This window comes from Erpetoichthys calabaricus, chromosome 4 (assembly GCF_900747795.2).
Source record: "Erpetoichthys calabaricus chromosome 4, fErpCal1.3, whole genome shotgun sequence".
Lineage (NCBI taxonomy): Eukaryota > Metazoa > Chordata > Cladistia > Polypteriformes > Polypteridae > Erpetoichthys > Erpetoichthys calabaricus.
The window spans coordinates 255,837,265-255,857,062 of NC_041397.2; positions in this window are offsets into that span (position 1 = coordinate 255,837,265).

Below are 19,798 nucleotides of genomic sequence, written 5' to 3' on the forward strand. Positions count from 1 at the left end.
GGAGAATCTGGGTCAGTTCAGAATATGACATTTTTCTTTTTATTTATAAACATTTCTACCATTATTTTGGACTGTTACCGTAGCAAATGCAAATCTTCTCTTACGGCTGAGATCTCTTGCTGACTATGCCAGGTTTCCTGTTGGAATTGTTTGTGTTGTGGCATCTGTACTCCATTCTACCTTTACAACTCTCCCAGACTCTGATGCAGAAAGAATTAGCTTGAGTCACTACTGCCTTGGTTCACACCAGGAATGGCGTTCACCGTATATTGTGCAGATAAGCTCTACAGTACATTTTTTTTAGTATTAACTTACTTTTACTTTTGTGGCTACCCCCTGGGAAAAAAAGAAGATGCTTTTATTGCTTCTAAAAGGATGCTTTCATTGACAACAGTTCAAGTACAACCAGTCCTTTTATGATTCTAAACAATGCCATTGCTGAACACACCATCTCTGTCTCTTAAATGAGACCAAGACAGTTCCTTTAGTCTTGGCAAGAGCTTTCTGGGACACTAACCCTAAAGCCTGTACAATACAAAATATACAACCCTCATATACTGGAGTTCCTTTTACCTTGACAGCTGCAAGTGGATTAACTTGGATATTTCTGGTTTCCCTTTTTATCATCCCCAGTGGGTATCATGTATAGAGTAGGGAATTGGGCCATTTTCTGCACTGTGGTTCTTCACTGAGTGTCTCTTGAGTTCCTGGATTCCAGTGACCTTACTGGATATGGCTGGATGCTGATGTTTTCCAGCCATATCTGGGAAGAGAAAATATTTAGGGTATCAGGAGCTCTTTCTCTGTTCATCTGGGCTTTCCCTGTCATGCTGCCAAGATGTCACAAGGAGGAGGAGAGTAAACCATGAAACTTTATTGCATAATAAACATTCCTCAACAGCCTCTAAACCACCAGTTAAAAAATCATATAACCTGGAATTATTAGATAAGATTCTAAGATCAACGTGCCAAGTTCATGTGTATAACAGTTTGTAGGTCAGTATGATTGTAAAACTAAGTAAATAGTTTGAATCTTGAAAGACCTAAGCCATTTAACAATAGAATTACCAGAGTCTACAAAAAAACTCGTAGATCCGGCCCACCTTAAAACCGTTCGCACCTCTCCGCTAGCGTCCTTTGTCCTCTAAATGTACCAATAAAAACAAGCTGCAAGCAGCCGGCTATTCCATCCCCCCACCGACTTAGAACATGCACGAGCATCTCCCAGCTCATGCCTTGATTGATTATCTGGGAGTGAAGTGGAGTTTTACAGTGGAAATAATAGATCATTATTTGGAACACATACATTTCATGTGTGTTCCATTTCTACAGTAATCTGTGTAAACACATTGTTAAAACAGAAATTTTTTCATATTTTAGTAATAAATGTTACAAAATGTAGGCATAAACTATAGAATGTGTGAAGCAGCATGAAGTCCAAACATCAAATAAACACTTTCACAAAAGGTTCAAGAACAATACAACAGCTTCCATGGCGTAGTGGTAAGATTTGCTGTCTCAGAGCACAGCAGGTTTGCTGTCCATCAGAGACCTGAGTTTGATTCCCTGTTGAGGAGAAAGTGTCCTTTTTTTTTTTTTCTTTTTAACCTCAAATGGACATAAAATTTATTTTGGTATGCACTGTCAGTTAATGAGATCGTTATATTTTCATGTGGGATGCTCCTTTTAAAATATTTTTTAACAATTCAGACTGCAATTAATATGAACAAGTGTCCTTATAACTGTTATTTTTAAGATCCATAACACACAGACAGAGAGAGCACTGCGTAAAAGAGAGACAGACATGCAGAGAAGTCACTAGATATATAAATAAACAGGGAAGTGCACATGTACTGAAAGAAAAAAAAAGATCAACATGTGCATTGATCCTGCTGCACTGAATAAACTCATGCGCTCTAACATCCCCCCCCCCCCCCCCATCTGACTCTAAGTAACAGCGCAAGTACAGACGCAAACCAAGTGTATGTGTGTACTGTATAATATTAAACAAAAAGAGCAGCTTACTACTGAAAACAGCAAATATAGGAGTGAGTGGGGATCGAACCAGACACTCTCGATCACACTTGGTTTGTGTCTGTACTTGCACTGTTTCTTACAGTCGGGTGGGGGGGAAAGGGGGGATGTTAGAGCGCGTGAGCTTATTCAGTGCTGCAGAATCAACACACATGTTGATCTTTTTTTTTCTTTCAGTAATAGCGCCAGCATAAATCCACACCCGATCTGACGCTGTTCATTTTCAAATAATATTGCATTAGTGCGATGATCTTTTCACATATATTGTCTCTTTCTTTCAGGTGTGTAATAGGAACCACAGCATAGACAGAAGCGTGTACATTGTAACAGGTACACATGTTGTAAATGTAGGAAAGACGATCCTTGCGTGTGTGTGAACAGTTAACATTTGAATCTGATGATTGCATATAGCGCTGAACTTACTACTCTGTACTATTCTATCCTCTGCATATCCTCTGGAGTACAAAAGAAACAGCATACAGCAACATGTGGGGACTGTGTTTTTTTTTTTTTGACATCATACACCATAAGGTGCACACTAATTCAGCATGAGCAGGAACACTCAATAAAACTGAATAAAAAAAATCAAGTGATGGTGAGATACGAAGACGGCAGATTCGGCAGCGTTTGTGTGTCAGCTTTAATCCCTCCAGATGAGAGAATGTCCAGTTCCATTGTCTCAAAACACCACTCCTATCTCCAGTTATTTCGTTTCAAATGAAAAATAACAGTATCAGATCCCTGGGTGGTAGGGGAGGTAGTATGTATCGTGATCGTGATTTAAAGAGAATAAAAGTTAAAAAAACAGTAACTTTTACAAGTCCTATAAATGCACACCGTGTGTTACAGACACAAACCAAATGTATGTGTGTACTGTATAATATTAACAAAAGGAGCAGCTCACTACTGAAAATGGCAAATATAGGAGTGAGCGGGGATCAAACCGGGGACTCTTGATTACAAGTCAGCAAATCTTACCGCTATGCCAATGAAGCTGTTGTCTATTCCTTGAATCTTTTGTGAAAGTGTTTATTTGATCTTTGGACTTCAGGCTTCATACATTATATAGTTTATGCCTACATTTTGTCATTTACTACTAAAATATGAAAAACGTTTCTGTTTTAAAAATGTGTTTACACAGATTACTGTAGAAACGGAACACACATGAAATGCGTGTGTTCCAAATAGCAATCTATTATTTCCACTCTAAAACTCCAGCACTTCAGTCACTCACAGATAATCAAACAAGGCATGAGCTGGGAAAACTTAGTGAACGTTCTGCGGTGGGGTGGGATGGAATAGCCGGCTGCTTGCTGCTCGTCTTAATCGGCACATTTAGAAGACAAAAGATAGGTGAGAACGGTTTTAAGGTGGGCCAGATCTATGAGTTTTTTCGTAGACTCTGTTAATTCTAGTGTTAAGAGACAGAAACAGAGTGAATAAATTAAAGGTGGAAGGTGAGGTAAAAAGATGAACTGTTTGCAAATTTGTATTGTTATAAATATACATACACATTATATATATATATATATATATATAAAAATAAACATTATATATATAAACAATTATATATATATATAAACAATCATTGCTAAAGAAGACTTTTTTTCAATTTATAAATATATTCTAACTTTATAAAGAAAATATCTCTAGGAATCCTAATTGTGAAAAAACTGTTTTAACATTAAAAATTCTACACATATTTTTAAGGAAATCAAGGGAAGTTTTCATCTGACCAGATCAGAATCTTCTCCTTCTTGGCCTAGAGACTTCTATGTACCTTCAAGTTGAACATGTGATGCAAGTTTTCTTTATCAGTGGTTTTGCTTTCAATCTTCTCCCATGAACCCCGATTTTTAAGTAGTCAGATTAATGTTGTCATATGCAGTTTCTTACACCACGGCTTCTGGAGATCTCAGGCATTGTGGCAGCCTTTTTGACTAGTGCTCTTTTCATCCAGACACTCATTTGATGGATTCCCTTAGCTACACATATTCACAACAGTTGTGCAGTGTTTGCTCTTTTTTCTCCTTGTTTTTCAATTGAACTATTGTGTGTGTTGGAGATTTACAGTGAAACATTTCTTTTACTTCTTTTTCTCATTTGTGACCTTTCTTCTAGGTTAGAGTTACATGTTGTTTTGTCTTAATATTTTTTTAAAAGATTGTAACCTGTAGGTGGTGCTCTCAAGTTGACTCTTCATGAACAAAAAAAATTGCCAAAGAGGCCAAAATATAAAATGGAAAAGGCAGTTTTTTTTATAACAGAATAAGTAAATGCAAATGTACATGGGTTAGAAGATATATGAAAAGTAAACACAATGAAAGGATACACCACTCTAAGATGACATTTTAAAAATCATGAATTAATATAGTGGACATGGAGTAACATGGAGACCCAGATAGAAACAGGTTAAGGGTAATATTCACACAAACGTTAGAAAGTTTTTCTTCATGAAGCAATTCATTGACACATTGAATAAATTACCAACCAGTGTGGTAAATACTAAGACTATAGGGTTATTCAAAACTTAGCTCAATGTTATTTTGGAGAAATTAGTTGTATACGATTAACAAGCATTGTTGGGTTGAATAATTTATTCTTTTCAAACTTTCTGATGTTCTACTGTTCTTTAGTCCTCTCTATATGAGGGCTAAGCCCTGACAATTGGTGGGGTGCCTAGTGTTCTTTGTTTAAAGGTTGTGTCGACATTCAGAATTTTTCGTTTTATGTTATTAACTCTTTCTTTTGACTTTGGTTCTTTTGTATATATGTAATGTTATGATTTTTATTTATATTATTCTATGTTTATTTAATTATATGTATTTCCTTATGTTGACTGCTTAATATTTTGATGGCTACTGTTTGCTCCCTTTTAATGATAATCTCAGGAAGTGGGAAATAGTCAGTTTTTTAATAACAATGATGTACTGATGAGAAGAAGAAATATGCACTTAGGTTTTGGATTTAAAAATCTCCATGGCTCTGATAAGTTATGATCCATTACAAACGGTGTAATTATTTTTACAGTATTAGATGATATCACCACTGTAGCTGAAGACCTATCCAGGTCAGGATTTAAAAAACAATTAAACTCACCAACCATTATAATATTATGAATGTTCACATTAGGAATAGAAGCAAATACATTTTGGATTAAATGTCTGTCATACACATTAGGTGTATAGGTATTTATAAAATTATTTTAGTATTAAGTAAATTGCCCATTACCAAGACATATCTCCCTTCAGGATCAGATACTACGTCTGATACTACGACTGGAATAGTTCTGTGTATTAAGATTCCCCCACCCCTAGTTTTCTTTGTATAACTGGAGTGAAAAATTTGACCAATCCAATCTCTTTGCAACCAAAACTGGTCCTTACTTATTAAATGAGTCTCCTGTAAAAAATGCAATCTTGGTATTTAGAACTGTTAGGTGAGAGAATACTTTTTTCTCTTTAATACATAATTGAGACATTTGACATTCCATCTAACAAATTTCACTGTTGGAGTAGAAAGGATAAATAAAATATAGCATTGCTTTCTCTCTCCCCACCCCATTTTGCCTCCCCAAGTGAGGCTGGAACACACTTCATGACGCCCAACCAGAACAAAACGAACCCCCCAGCAGCAGTGTAGAGAAACTTAAAATTGAGATATTTTATAATAGTACAATCCCAATACAATAAACCTATGGAATGATGTTAAACTGTTCCCATGGAAACTGAGATAACGTATGATAGTACATTCCTGATGCAATAAACCAAGGATATGATGTGAAAAAAATAACACACACTGCAAATGTCTAGTTACTTTGTGGTTGAAAAGGAACATATATTCAATGAAAAAAATTTCAATATAATAATTGAAGTTTAACAAAAAAAAAAAAAAGGTATCCGAAAAGGAAGTAGAATGTACAAATAGACCAAACTGCAACTTGTAAGCAGAATTTTCTATGCCTTCCCAGAACACAATATGACTCATGATCTTGTTTCAAAAGGATGTTGGGATCAGTCTTCTTAGCTGTTTTTCTGCTTCTTCCAGAAAGCTAAAAATGTAAAACTGACATTCAATAACTACTTTCAACTTGGCAGGGAACAAGAAGCTGTTTGTGATTTCAGCTCTGTGGTTATCTTCAAATATAATTTCCTCTTTCAGTCTGAGAATAGACATCAAGTTTTGTTTAACCCATAGTTTGTCCAATGGACAATCGGGCTTCTTGTTTTTGAGACATTTGATTCACGTATATTGTAGGCTGCTCAGATCCGATTGAAGTCTTCTCCAGTTATTTTAGAGAATAGTTTAGCTATGAATTTCACTGGGTTGGACTTTCTCATTTTTCAGGGAGATCTTCTATTCTGATGTTGTTCCTTCTGTATTAAAGTGACCAGAATTTTTTGGGCCAATCCGGGGACATGGGTGGGGGGTGGGGGGGGGGGGGGGTTTAGTGGAGCGTAGACTACATACGTCTCGAGAAGAATTCATGCCTGGTTGTGAAAATGCAGTTTCAATCACGCTGAAGCCTGACACTTCCTTTTAGCACTCATGTTGAATCACAGGGATCACCGTGCCAAAATGCAAAAACAACACGTGGAAGAAAAGAGCCGCCACACCCACGCTGCTCGCGCAGCCAGAAGTAAGCCACGCGTAGCCACAGCCACAGGCAGAGCACGGCGTGCCTCTCTTAGAATCTACAGATCACGAGTAGGGACTCTAAACACTACAGAGTACAAAGCGAAAGCTTATCACGTGATTTCTTGCCAAAGTTGCAGGATGCAGTAAAGCATAACCTCTGTCAAAACACCGCGCACGCGCGCCGAGTTCAAATTATTGTGGTGATGAGATACATTCAAAAAAGTGTACCAGTTGAAACCGGGAACGAAATCTTAAACCGGGCACAAAATGGGGACATGTTTCTGAGTGGGGACAGTTGTCCGAAAAAGGAGACTGTCCCCGGAAAACAGGGACAGATGGTCACCTTATCTGTATCTTCTAGCGCAGTCAGTTTGTCACTGAGCATTTTGCATGATTTTGCATTCTGATTTTGCAGACATTGCTTTTTCATCACCGATCTCTGCAACTTGTTTAACTATTTCAATATGAGTCATAAAGATTTGCTTAACATCTTAAAGCTGAGCAGCAAGTACTGCAATTTTACTCTCTAACGTACTCATATTTTACTGTAAGCTTAACTATCTTTTCATTATTTTTTTTCTAGAATTTCTGCAAAGATTGTAGTAAACTTAGTACTTAAACATTATTCCAAGTCTTAAATATACTAAAGCTTTTTCTCACTTTTCTTGTTTAGGTGCTTTATTTATTTCTTTATGTCCCCTATATCCTACTTTATATCACTCTTTATATCATTTATGTCCCCCGGCCAACCCACCCCCCAATACCAAGTGTGCCAATCATTACCTTAAGTTCGGACAGCGTGTTTCGGTCTTCTCTTCGTTCTGTAGGTGAGTCTGGCTGGGGTTGATGTTGTTGACTTACAGTCGGTTTTAGCTGTGGTTGACAGCAGGGATAAAAAGGCCATGCTCAGTTCCAACAATCCTCCTGGAATCAACAAATTCTCTTTGCCGGCTTTACTCACAGTTTCATTCTCACTTTCACTCTTGGCTAGGGCTGATGATGCAGCATTAATGACAGGTCCTGGCAGATCTATCCATTAGCCCGTCTGTTCCAGGTCAGTTTCTGGCAGGCCATACCGTGAACCTGAGGCTAATTTAAACTTTGATGGAACTTTAGCTGCCTTATCTTTTTCCTTTTCTTTCTGAGCCCTTTGTTTGCTACTCATGCTTATTTATACTTGCGTATAATGTAATTAAATTCTCTCAGGATGAGTAAACACAAAATACCTTGGGATGATAGTGAAAAAGGGGTAAGATAATACCACTGCTAGCAGAGCTCAGCTCTACATATTCATCTCTCACAATGGATGAGACCAAATCCCTTTTATTAGTCAATAACCTGTAGAGTGCGTTCAATTGGTTGTCTAGTAGGATCATTTTCAGGCTATTTAATTAAAATAAATAAGACATTTCTGGATTATAGCTGTGATGTATTAATATATGAATTCTTACATAATTATGCAATACAGGCTTGTGTAGATTTGTGGCAGATGAAATTGTAATGTAAATAAATGTAAAGTATTATATGTAGGGATGTTAGATTTGAATACACACTTAAATTTATTTACAACTTATAAGAAGGACTTAGGAGTCATCACTATCTACATCCAAACAGTGTACAGGGGTGACTTAAAAGGCTAATAGTATGTTAGTTTATACTGTATAGCACAATCTATGTGAGAGGTTTCACTCAGTAGAGCAGCTTTATCTGCTTATCTGGAGTACCTGTGTACAGGCTTGGTCTTCACATTAAAAAGACATAGAAGCTCTAGAGAAAGTTCAGAGAAGGGAAACTAGACTGATTCTAGGACTGCTAAGTACGAGAATGAGGAAAGATCAAGGGAGTTGAACCTTTTAGTTTAAGCAAACAGGGGTTAACATCTGAAATTATGGAATTGTTTACATGAAGGCAATAGTACAGTACATCTCCACTATTAATAAAATATATTCTTCAATAAAAACAGAGAGATATAGATGGAAACTTGTTTAGGGTAGACTTTGAATAAAGGTTATAAAGTTTTTCTTTATACAGAATGTTAATGCCTTTTTCTTCTCTCAACAGAAAAAACGAAGACTAACAAATACATTTCTACCTCTGAACACACGCAATAGCACCACTTCCTGCTTTCCTGAAGACTCCACCTCTGATCCTTGTTTGATGACTTCACTTCCGGCTCAATAGCAATGACATCACTTCGTCTTTCACCACCAACATCATTTCCTTCCCGACTCAATTCTGTTTCCTGTACCATTGTAATTTCCTGTCTGTTATACATAAAAGACCCATGGATAGATAGATAGATAGATAGATAGATAGATAGATAGATAGATAGATAGATAGATAGATAGATAGATAGATACTTTATTAATCCTTTATTAATTAATACTTTATTAATCCCAAGGGGAAATTCACAAACGTGAATGAACATAAATGATCTTCTCCCTGCCAAATGTCTATATTTGCGAATTTTGACTGATGTTTCAGTCTATCAATACTTTTCTGGTCATTATACGGGGAATTCCACCAACACTTGAACTGTTTCTCCTGCTGTTTATTTCATTACAACATATATACAATAAATCTTTAATGAGCTAAATTCTCAAGTTCAGCCATGCTTTCTTCCTCGTTTTTTAGTGGTACTGTGCACTATTGTCAATTGCATGGCATAAAATTTTTAGAATCGCACAAAACACATAAAAAAATTAAACTTATATGGATCTTTTAAACAGGTATTTAAAAAGGAAATGGTTTACATTTACATTTATTTATTTAGCAGATGCTTTTATCCAAAACAACTTATAATTGAATTAATTAGCATTGTATGTAGGAAGTGCAATATTATAATAAACAATAGTCAGACATTGTGATAATTACCAGGAGGAGCAATTAAAAATAAATGAAAATAACTTTTAAGCATTCTACTTCTACAGATGTTCCTTCTTTGATCATTAACAGATGGATTTAATGAAAATAATTGCCTGTCCTTCTTATTTTCTTCCAACTGCTTTTCCACATATCATATATATTCTTTCTCAAAATGCACTGGAATGGCCTCTTAGTCAATGAAAAATGCGCTCAGTTTCTGTATCTCTGTTTTCTGCAGGTGAGTCTTACATTTATAGTAAAGTTGTAATTGTTGCATGTTTAGGTCCTTCAACTCTAGGTCTGCCTTTTTTGTGAACTGGACATTTCTTCAAGCCATTTTTACCACTTTTCAACACTAAACACTACATGAGCTTATTTTAAATGCTGGCTTGCTTCTCCAAAAATGAAAAGGTCCGGCTATTCACATGGGCAGAGTGTGCAAAGTATGGTATGCCAGTCTACTTACCTGTTGCTATAAAACGTTGGATGTTGGACTTTTTGGAGGATGGCTTATTGGAGTCAGTCTTTCTTGAAGGTTACATCTGCATGAGATACAAGCTGATCCAGCACAACAAACTCAGGGTCGCTGAACTGGAGGATGAGTTGGCAGACCTGGCCCAGGTGTTGTTTATAGAAACAGCGTGCAACCCTAAGGTGGTGCAGGAGTGACTCCACATCAGACAGGTAGAGATAGGTGGTCATGGGCACAAGTCACAAGGAAAAGGGTGCACACTGTCAGAGGGCATCAAAGAATCAACTTGTTTTCAGGTTCTTGTGAAGCTGGATAGTCTCTCAGAAGATTCTGAGGCAGTAGGCAGGCATGAAGAGCCCTGACAGGCCACCACAAAACCAGTCCCCTGAATGAGAAAATTTATTATAGTTGTGGACTCAGTCATTATAGGAACTGCACTGCAGGTTTGCTCCTGAGACAGAGAGTTTCGCAAGGTGTTCTGCAGCTTCAGTGAATCAAAGACATGTACCTCAGGAATAAGGAGACATCTAAATGTTCCAAACTTCAAAAATGCAAAACAAAACCACACATTCCTGCAACTGCACTGCAAAAGTGCATACGCAAAAACTAGGAACAAAAGTTGCTTTGTTTTTATCTATAGAGTTACTTTGCTTCTTTGTATCAAAAATGTACCAGTGGGTTAAGCAAAATTTACTTGACAAGATTTCTTAAAATAAGTTAAATAATCTTAAATACACTTTTCTTCATATATCAATAAATATTGGGGTGGCACGGTGGTGCAGTGGGTAGTACTGCTGCTTCGCAGTTAGGAGACCCGGGTTCATTTCCTGGGTCCTCCCTGCATGGAGTTTGCATGTTCTCCCCATGTCTGTGTGGGTTTCCTCCAGGAGCTCCAGTTTCCTCCCACAGTCCAGAGACATTCAGGTTGGGTGGATTGGCGATCCTAAATTGTCCCTAGTGTGTGCTTGGTGTGTGTGTGTGTGTGCGCGCCCTGCGGTGGGCTGGCTCCCTGCCCGGGGCTTGTTTCCTGCCTTGTGCCCTGTGTTGGCTGGGATTGGCTCCAGCAGACCCCCGTGACCCTGTAGTTAGGTTATAGCAGGTTGGATAATGGATGGATGGATCAATAAATATTACAATAAGGAAAACAAGGTCTAATGCAAGGGTTCTTAACCTGAGGTCTGTGTACCCCTAGGGGGTCTATGAATGGGTTTCAGGGGGTCTGTGAGGGTCAAATAAAAATGAACATTTACTGTATATTCACTATACAGCCCTGTACTGTTGATTTAGAGTAGATGTAGTAGTATAGTAATGGTAGTAGAAAACGTAGTAGTAGCGGATCTGTTTTAATTTGCACAAGAGGACTGTATTTCATAATTATAATGAGTGGCCAATACTTTTTGCATAAAAAGGAGTGTTTTTTTAGATTGTTTACTTTAAAGTTTAATAATACTTTGTGTATGTCATATATGTATGAGACAATCAAATCTCGATAAACAAAATACATTATATTCATTGCATGCAAAGTTGTGTTTATGTGAGTATTTCTGGGGAAGGGGGTCCATAGCTTTCATTAGATTCTTAAAGGGGACTATGACTCAAAAGAGGTTAAGAATCACTGGTCTAATGGCTTGATAGAAAAACTTTTCATTGCTCAGATTTCATTTTTTGGAATGAGATGATGTATTTCCCTTATCTGACCACACTGGACTAATGTCTAATACCACACTTCCTAAAAAAGAAGAAAAAATCCCACTCACCTAAATCATACAGTATTTGCATGATATGTTCCATTCATCATTTTCAAGCATATATGGGGGGGTTTCAGTGTATTCTCGTGGAAATAGAAATATTAAGGCTGCTGATTTGTCATTAATAACTTTTTCTGTCATAATGAGCAAATTACTTAATAGCATTGGGATATAAATATACATTTCTTTATTAAAGTTACACATTTTATAATAAAGTTTACTGCAAAATGTACTTCATAAAATGGTTTATTAATATCTATTTTAATACTAAATGTGCATTTTTACATATATTTTATATGTATGGTTATGCCTTGTGATTCATGGGGGTTAGGGAAAGAGTCCCCTGCGAATGTGAGAATCAGTGAAGCTGTACTGTTGACCACAAGCCTTACTAATAACATAGAGCTGATTTTTTTAATAAATTCTAGATAATATGTTACAGTGATATATAAAGCATGAAAAAAACCTAAAATGATATATAATTATTGTACCATATGTTGTACTGTGCTGCAACATAACATACAGAGTCTTCTCGCCTGCTGGTGTAACTGCAGCAATGGTTTCATGGGTTTCCTGCTCTTTTTTCTTGATACTGTCAAGTAAGTAAAGGAATACTCCACCCAAAAACAATATTTTTTTAAAATGTTACTTACCCAATGTAGTTTATAGTGGTGGTATAGAAAAATGTTTAATCTCATGTTTTTATAGAGAAATTACATTTTGAATTTTCAAAATCAATGGCATCCAGGCTGTGACTAATTTTGGCCAATGGCAAACAATACAAAAAATGTCCATGTAAATAAAAATGTCCAGTATCTATACATATGGATAAGTAGTGTTCATAGTAAACAGGAAATTTGTCTTTCCCACAATGCTGTGCATTTGGCTATATGAAGCTGTAGCCCTATGCTGGCAGTATTAAGTGCAAAGCAGGAATCATTCCAGCAGTACAAGTCAATTTGTCCCTGAGCACATAAGTCCCAGACTCACTTATTTTCATACTTTGCATTCAAGAGTTCAAATGCATTTATGAGGAGAAACCAGAGCACCCAAATTAACTTTAAATACAAGAGGAGGACATATTTACACCACACACATAGAAACTATAGGCAGGTTCCCTGGATCAGTGATGCAACAGTGATAACAGCAGCTTTCCTCATGTTCTAGTGATTATGATAAAAATAACTATGGTAGTTTTTCAGTTCCTGGTTAACATGAAAACAGGAAAATAGTGTTAACTTTGAAAAATGGGTCTTTCATATACCTGCTGTAAATAAAAATTCCTCTAGCATATGCGTTTGTGTTTGAGGATTAATAACAGCATAAAGTTAGTGAGTAAACACTACCGTTAATTAACACCCACAACGCATAGCTCTTTAAAATAAATTTAGTGGAATTTTTGCAAAGTAAGTGTGGGCTTTATGTCAGCACTTTTTTCATGATTATGCTGAAGCATCTCAAGATTATATGATCGTATATAGTCAAGAAATGCTGGTCTCCAGATGTTGTAACTGCTAACAAGTTGTCAAAGTAAATATTAAATTAAACAAACTGAATGGATGCATTTTATTTTTTCCCTTGAAAACTAATCTTATTCTTGCTTGTTGTATGACTTTTATTGCTGAGAATTGTCATTAGATAGCCTAACAAGCAAATGATATTCACTGATGGATTGTCTCCAACATATGGTTGAGATCATATAATGCATTTTCATGGTCAATAATATGACAGTTTTCTCACAAAAAGAGAAATGGGCTGGCTTTTGATCTGTTTTACTTTCACTTGTACTCTATTTTACCATTTATTTTTTATCTAATGAAGTGTTTTGTATGCAGGCTTAAAGCTTTTTAATTTGGCACAGAATGTTCCTAAGGCAATAGTTTATTTTGAGCAGACCACCTCTTTTCTTATATAAAACTCTGAGCTGGATACAGTTTATAGAAGACAGTGTTTGCTGATGAAGCACTTGTCTTCAGCAAAAGGAAACTTGATTAATCATCAGCTGTCAATACTTGTCAAGTACATTAAAATTTAAGAGCAGTATAAATCCAGTTTCAAATCTAATAAATGCCAAGGTCTGGGCTTTGAATGCCACAGTTTTTGCAATATTATTTAATCTAATATTACAGTTTGTATATTTTAGTTTTATAACAGCATGTATATTGCTTTAAGATTAAACCAAATTAGTACTTTTTCTTATAATTAATGTGAAATAATAATTTAATGGAATTAGTCATATCTCAGGAGATTAATTTATAATATTAACCTAGTTTTGCAAAATAATAAAGAAAAATGGAAAAAATGTATTTGTTAGAATCTTTAGGTAAATTAGCTTTGCATATACTTTGAATTTATCCAACAAATATTACTTTGATATGCACTTCCACATTGAAAAGAAAAAAATGGACCCCTTTCATTCATTTTAATGACATATCATAACAAGTGAAAAGAAGTAATGCATGTTTTATATTGATTTTTGTGTTTTTTCTTTTCCTTTTTTAATTATTCAGAATTCTTTCTTTATTTATCTGACATGGATTTTGCTGAGAGAGACATATTCTCTTCTGTTCCAAATGTCAGAAAATGTGAAAGGGCAGACAAAGATAACAGAACAGTGTTTTGTGTTTGGAGATTTAATTTTATGTATTTTAAGGGCGTATGTTTTACAAATGAAAAAATGTTAACATCTTAAAAGGTAATTTGCCATTCTTTTTTCATGTATGAGTGACCAAACATATTTATTTAAAAGTATTTCTGTATTTCTGGTTATATATAGTATTCCATTTTAATATAACCTATATTTAGGATCTGAATCTTTGTATACTATGTTCAGGATTAATAGTCAACCATTTTAAATAAAGTGTGAAAGAGCCTTGGATGCATTCTATAGTACATTTCTAAAAAAAATTCAAGAAACAAAGAAAAGCTCCCTATTTGTATCTCTTCTGTCACTACTGAAGCATCAAAGTAGGATACAATGCCTTTTATTGTTATTTTTTTTCTTTGGTCATATATGGATATCTTCCTGTGCGGATAGCGCTTTGAGTACTGAGAAAAGTGCTATATAAATGTAATGAATTATTATTATTATTATTAGGAACAAAACAGAGCAACTCTACCCAACATATCTTGCCAATCCCTATTAACTTAACTATAACTCTAAATGAAAGAAACCCTCCCTGAATCTACTAATATTTGTGTTAGTGGTTCTGTACCTTATGCTAGACTAGAGGAGAAGTCTTGCTGATGCCTTGAAATAAGGAGACCAGGTTTCATGTCATATGCTCCCTGAGAGGATCTTGTGTGCTGTCTCCATGTCTATTTGGGTTTCTTCTGGGTACTCTGATTTCCTCCCACAGAACAAAGACATGCAGGTTAATTGAACTGGTGTTGGTAAATTGGCCCCAGAGTGTCCATGTGTGTATGTTCACTCTGTGACGAACTGGTACCATGTCCAGGTGTTGTCCCTGCCCTGTGCCTGATGATTGCTGGGACCAGCTCCAGCCTACTTCTTATCTACTGTAGGTGTGCAGAGTCATATGAAGTGCAGGCTGTACCCCTCAAAGCAAGCATAGAAAGCACTAACTTTATTTAGGAGGGAAAATGTGGATGGGTTTGGATTAGTCTTTACTATGAAAGTTGCAAACATTCGAATGCCTTGCCACAGAATGATAAAATATTTTAGCCTTTAACACACCAAACCAAGAATTAAAAATAAATAGAGCGGTATAATTTACACTACACATACTGGTGGATATTGGACGGGTGAAACACAGTAAGGAAAAAAAAAGACAAGAAACAGTCAGATAGGTAAAACATAGTTACAAGAAGTACCTGAGGAGAAAAACAAACAGTCATGTGATTTGATCAGGCCAAGCAGGTATTTTAAATTTAGTTTGTAAATACAAAAAAATATTTAAGGAGAAGGAGACATTGGAATGCTGTGCTTCATTTGAGCATTATAGGATACTTAGCATTACTATCAGTGCTTCAATTGAGCATTATAGGATACTTAGCATTACTATCAGAACATTAATATTACACAGAGCCTTTCTCAATAACACACAATGCCATTTTCCTATAGGCATAGGTTTCATTTTTCTTTGTAAGGTGCTATAAGACCTCAAACTGCAAGTTTGGTTAGAACAAATGTCTTACCCAGAAAGAGTGAGAAGCAAAAAGGTTATTGACTAATGATCTGGGATAAAAACTTGAAGCATGCAGCAATCTGTTGCACTCAGTACGTTTTCTATATAAAGGACATTGGTTAAAGTTTTTAAGAGTGCTAACAGTAATATACAAAAATGGAACAGACTTCAAATTGTAATTGAAAGTAAAGGTTAGGTGAGGATCACATTTATTAATATACATATAAAGAAGCTGAAGGAAGTCAAGGTCTTCATTCCAAATCAAGAAGACATTCTCTCAGTATCGTGATGATAAAAAATACATTATTGAGAGTGTAAATTATTATTATTTTTTAATTAGAAAAATACATCTTTGCAATACTGTGGGTGGAAGCATTACCCTTTGTTTTCCCTTTATGAAGGCAATAAAAATGGTATTAAATACCACAAAAATCCAGTTAAAAGCAGTATTAGTTATTTAGCAGATGAAATTAAAGAGGCTAATTGATAAGCAGAAAGCTGTAAAATATATCTAAAACAATATGTTGAACAGCGGTTTGTGGAATGTTAGTGTGTAATGATTCTATGTTCATAGTTGCCATAATAAAACCATCAATGATAGGTAATGTTCTGTAAAGACACATAAAATATGCAGAATCCATAAAAAAGGAACATGACAAGGGGGATTAAGGCAAGTATGTGACTTTTCATGCTATTAATTGTTAAGAAGTGATCCCACCTCTTACATTGCTGTAGTAACTACCCCTATCATAATCCTGTTGAATCTGTGGAATTAATTGACACAAAGTTAGAAAAATGTTTACATATCTCACACCCCAATATACCTATCTTTTATTTACTCCGTAAAATACTAAAGAATCTCAAGAACCCTTCCTGAAGACTTATACATTCTGTAAATAACTAACCACCCACACATTTTATTGAATGCTGTGTATCACCTCATTTGTCCTGTTGTCCCAATGGTGTCAAAGTGTAATCTCTCACCATTACACCTCCATTGCAACCTTCCAACATTGCTTCTCTGTTATATTTGAAGCTGTTCTCTTCTTAAGAATAGTCATAATTCTACACATCTTTTCACCATTTGGGATCACTGATCATATTTACTTTGAAGTTAAATTTAACATGGACTTGGAAAGCAATACCTGGGCAAAGCTGGAACGCACAGCTATACCTAAATACGTAAAGTTGACTTGACTTTGTTTGTATGAATTTGTGTTTCTGTTTTTATTTCTTTGCTCCAGCACCACTCAAAAACAGGTCTACACATTTTCATGAAAATTGTAGGATAACTTGGCATAGTCCAAGTTAGAAAATAGGCTAATATGACACCTTGTTGCAGTGGCAAGGAGGACTCAGTGCTTCTGATGTTGCTGAGTTTCTGTTGTCAAGCATTGAGTCCCTCGATTATTATGTCTGAGAGGATAACTTTAAAGTTAGTTTACTGAAGATGAATGGCAGTCCTATTGCCGTTCCCAGTGAGACTAAGTTTTATAACTAAACATCTCTGATCAAACTGTTTCACTCATGTCTAATTGTATGTTGGTGGCTCAAGAAACTGCAAAATAAAATTTACAACAAAGTTTAGAATTAAAACTTGTGCACTGCTTAAAAACACAAATAGTTAACAGAACAGCTTAATATGTAAGAGTGTCTCTTGCCCCATAGGTGGCTATAAGTCATTATCAACTTTTTATACTCTACAGAGGGGCTTATTAGAAATAGGTTGAGGTTTTGAATCAGTAAAGAGTGTACAGTGTAGTCTGTTTATGCTATTTTAATGGCAGATGTAGAATTTGAAGATCCAGAGTATTCTATATATATAAAAGCCAAATACCACTGACTCACTCATCACGAAATCTCCCGAACCATGAAGACTTGGGACTTCAAATTTGGAATGTAGGTTACCCTTGGCCCATAGGTACTCGCTAAGAAACGGTTTTAAAAATTTTGTGGTCCAAGCTCCTTCTGTTTGTATGTCTGTCCGCTTTATGTCTGTCCACTTTTCAGGAGAGAATTACTTAACTCCACTTAGCTACCAATACCTGTTTGTTCAACAGACATTATCATCTACAGATTGTTAAGGAGTAACGTTTGACGTTTTTGAGAGATCAGAGTTCCATGTGTTTCAGAGGGTAGCTGCTGATTGCCAGAGATATCACGGCCATGTGCTTTTCTCCCCGAGCGGTGAACGCTTTCCCGTCAGAGCTGAACATGATCAGATATAGTGCCAACATCTATTGATTTTTAAAGTTTGTCCTGTTTCATTACTATGTGGGCGAAGCCACGGGGTACAGCTAGCCTAATATATACAGTATGTATTGAGACAAAATGCTACAAAAATAGCAGGTAAAAGTATGAAATCATTTTTTTCCTTCATAGAAATAAAACAAAGAAATTCTTGCTTGTGTAGTGGAATGGACATTTCTGTAATTTGATGTGATAAGAGTGGTTCGCAGATCAAAGAGTTTTGTTAAAAAGATTTGGTGCTGCCCCATCTTCTTTTGAGAAAACTCACTGTTGAAAACTGTCATCTTTCAGTCATTAATTCAGACGTACTATTGCAAATTATGCATCAAAAGTTTTACATAACTGAAAGTTAAAACAATGAGTGACTCCTCTGTAATAAAGATCAAAACATTTTTTGGTTTACTTTATTGCTTTTTCTCCCTCTTCCTTGGCATCTCTAATAAAAGACAAGTTTGTGATCATGTGTCACTGAATGTGTTTAGAGTCTGATATCACAGAGCTAAGATTCTGTGGTAAGTGTGCACATTCCCAACCACAGACCTTGGTCACTGTTGCAAAATTGTTGTTCTTGGTAAATCAGAATATAACCAAATTGTACATACAGCACACTGCATAATAAAAACACATTTAAATCTGACGTAAAATGAGAATATTTTTATTTTGTAAATTTTATTCTGAATCCCTATATAAGGTAACACACAATAACTTTACACTGTATCTAGTGTACACTATATACACTATATCTAACTATAACACTATAGTGTTAAAATCATGATATTGTTTTGCACCATGTCTGCCAAGATTTGCCTTTACGAGGTACTCAGATCTGCAGTGTTGCATATTTTGAACACTCCAATAAGGACTATGAAATTCAGAAAAAAACGATTAAACTTAAAGCTCTTTTGCAATTAGGGCAGTACTTTTTGTACTTGGCCTCTGATTTTCAAAACACCATTCATTTTTATATTTCTTTTTTTCTTTACAGTGCAGAATTATTTTTTTTTTGCAGTGCCCTTCTCTGAAGTGTTGCATTATTGATATTATTATGTCCTGAAAAATTACAAGCTGAATAAGTCATTTTTCCCTGATGTAAAGATATTTTGGAAATATTGCTAACGTAAATGTAATATCAAACAAACAGACATACATTTTTAATATCTTTGAGCATGTTTAATATAATGTATTGAATGTATTGGTTTATTCAAATTGTGCTTTCCACTTGTCTAGTATGTGCAAAGTACTATAATACGCATGTTGTCCCTCCATGTTTTCAAAAACGTGGAGTTAAACACTGCATAAACGACACCCCCTGGGTGTAATTTTATTGACTTTTGAACTAGTAATAACATTATAGATATATACTTCCTTTCTGTCTATTAAAACCAATTGTGGTATTCCAGTACACATTCTCTGGTTGTGGAATCAGGTATTAAATTGTTGAAGCACTGCCCATTTAGAAGGAGCTTACCATATGGCAGAACCATAAAATATGGCCTTAGGAAACAATCTGTTTGCAAATGTGTGGTCCATTAAACTTAAAATTATATATTGAATATTTTACTATGGAGCCTGAAGCAGTTTCCCTTGAGATAATGTGCAGAGAGCACAACTAGCTGATGTAATCAAAGACAGAATAACCCCTA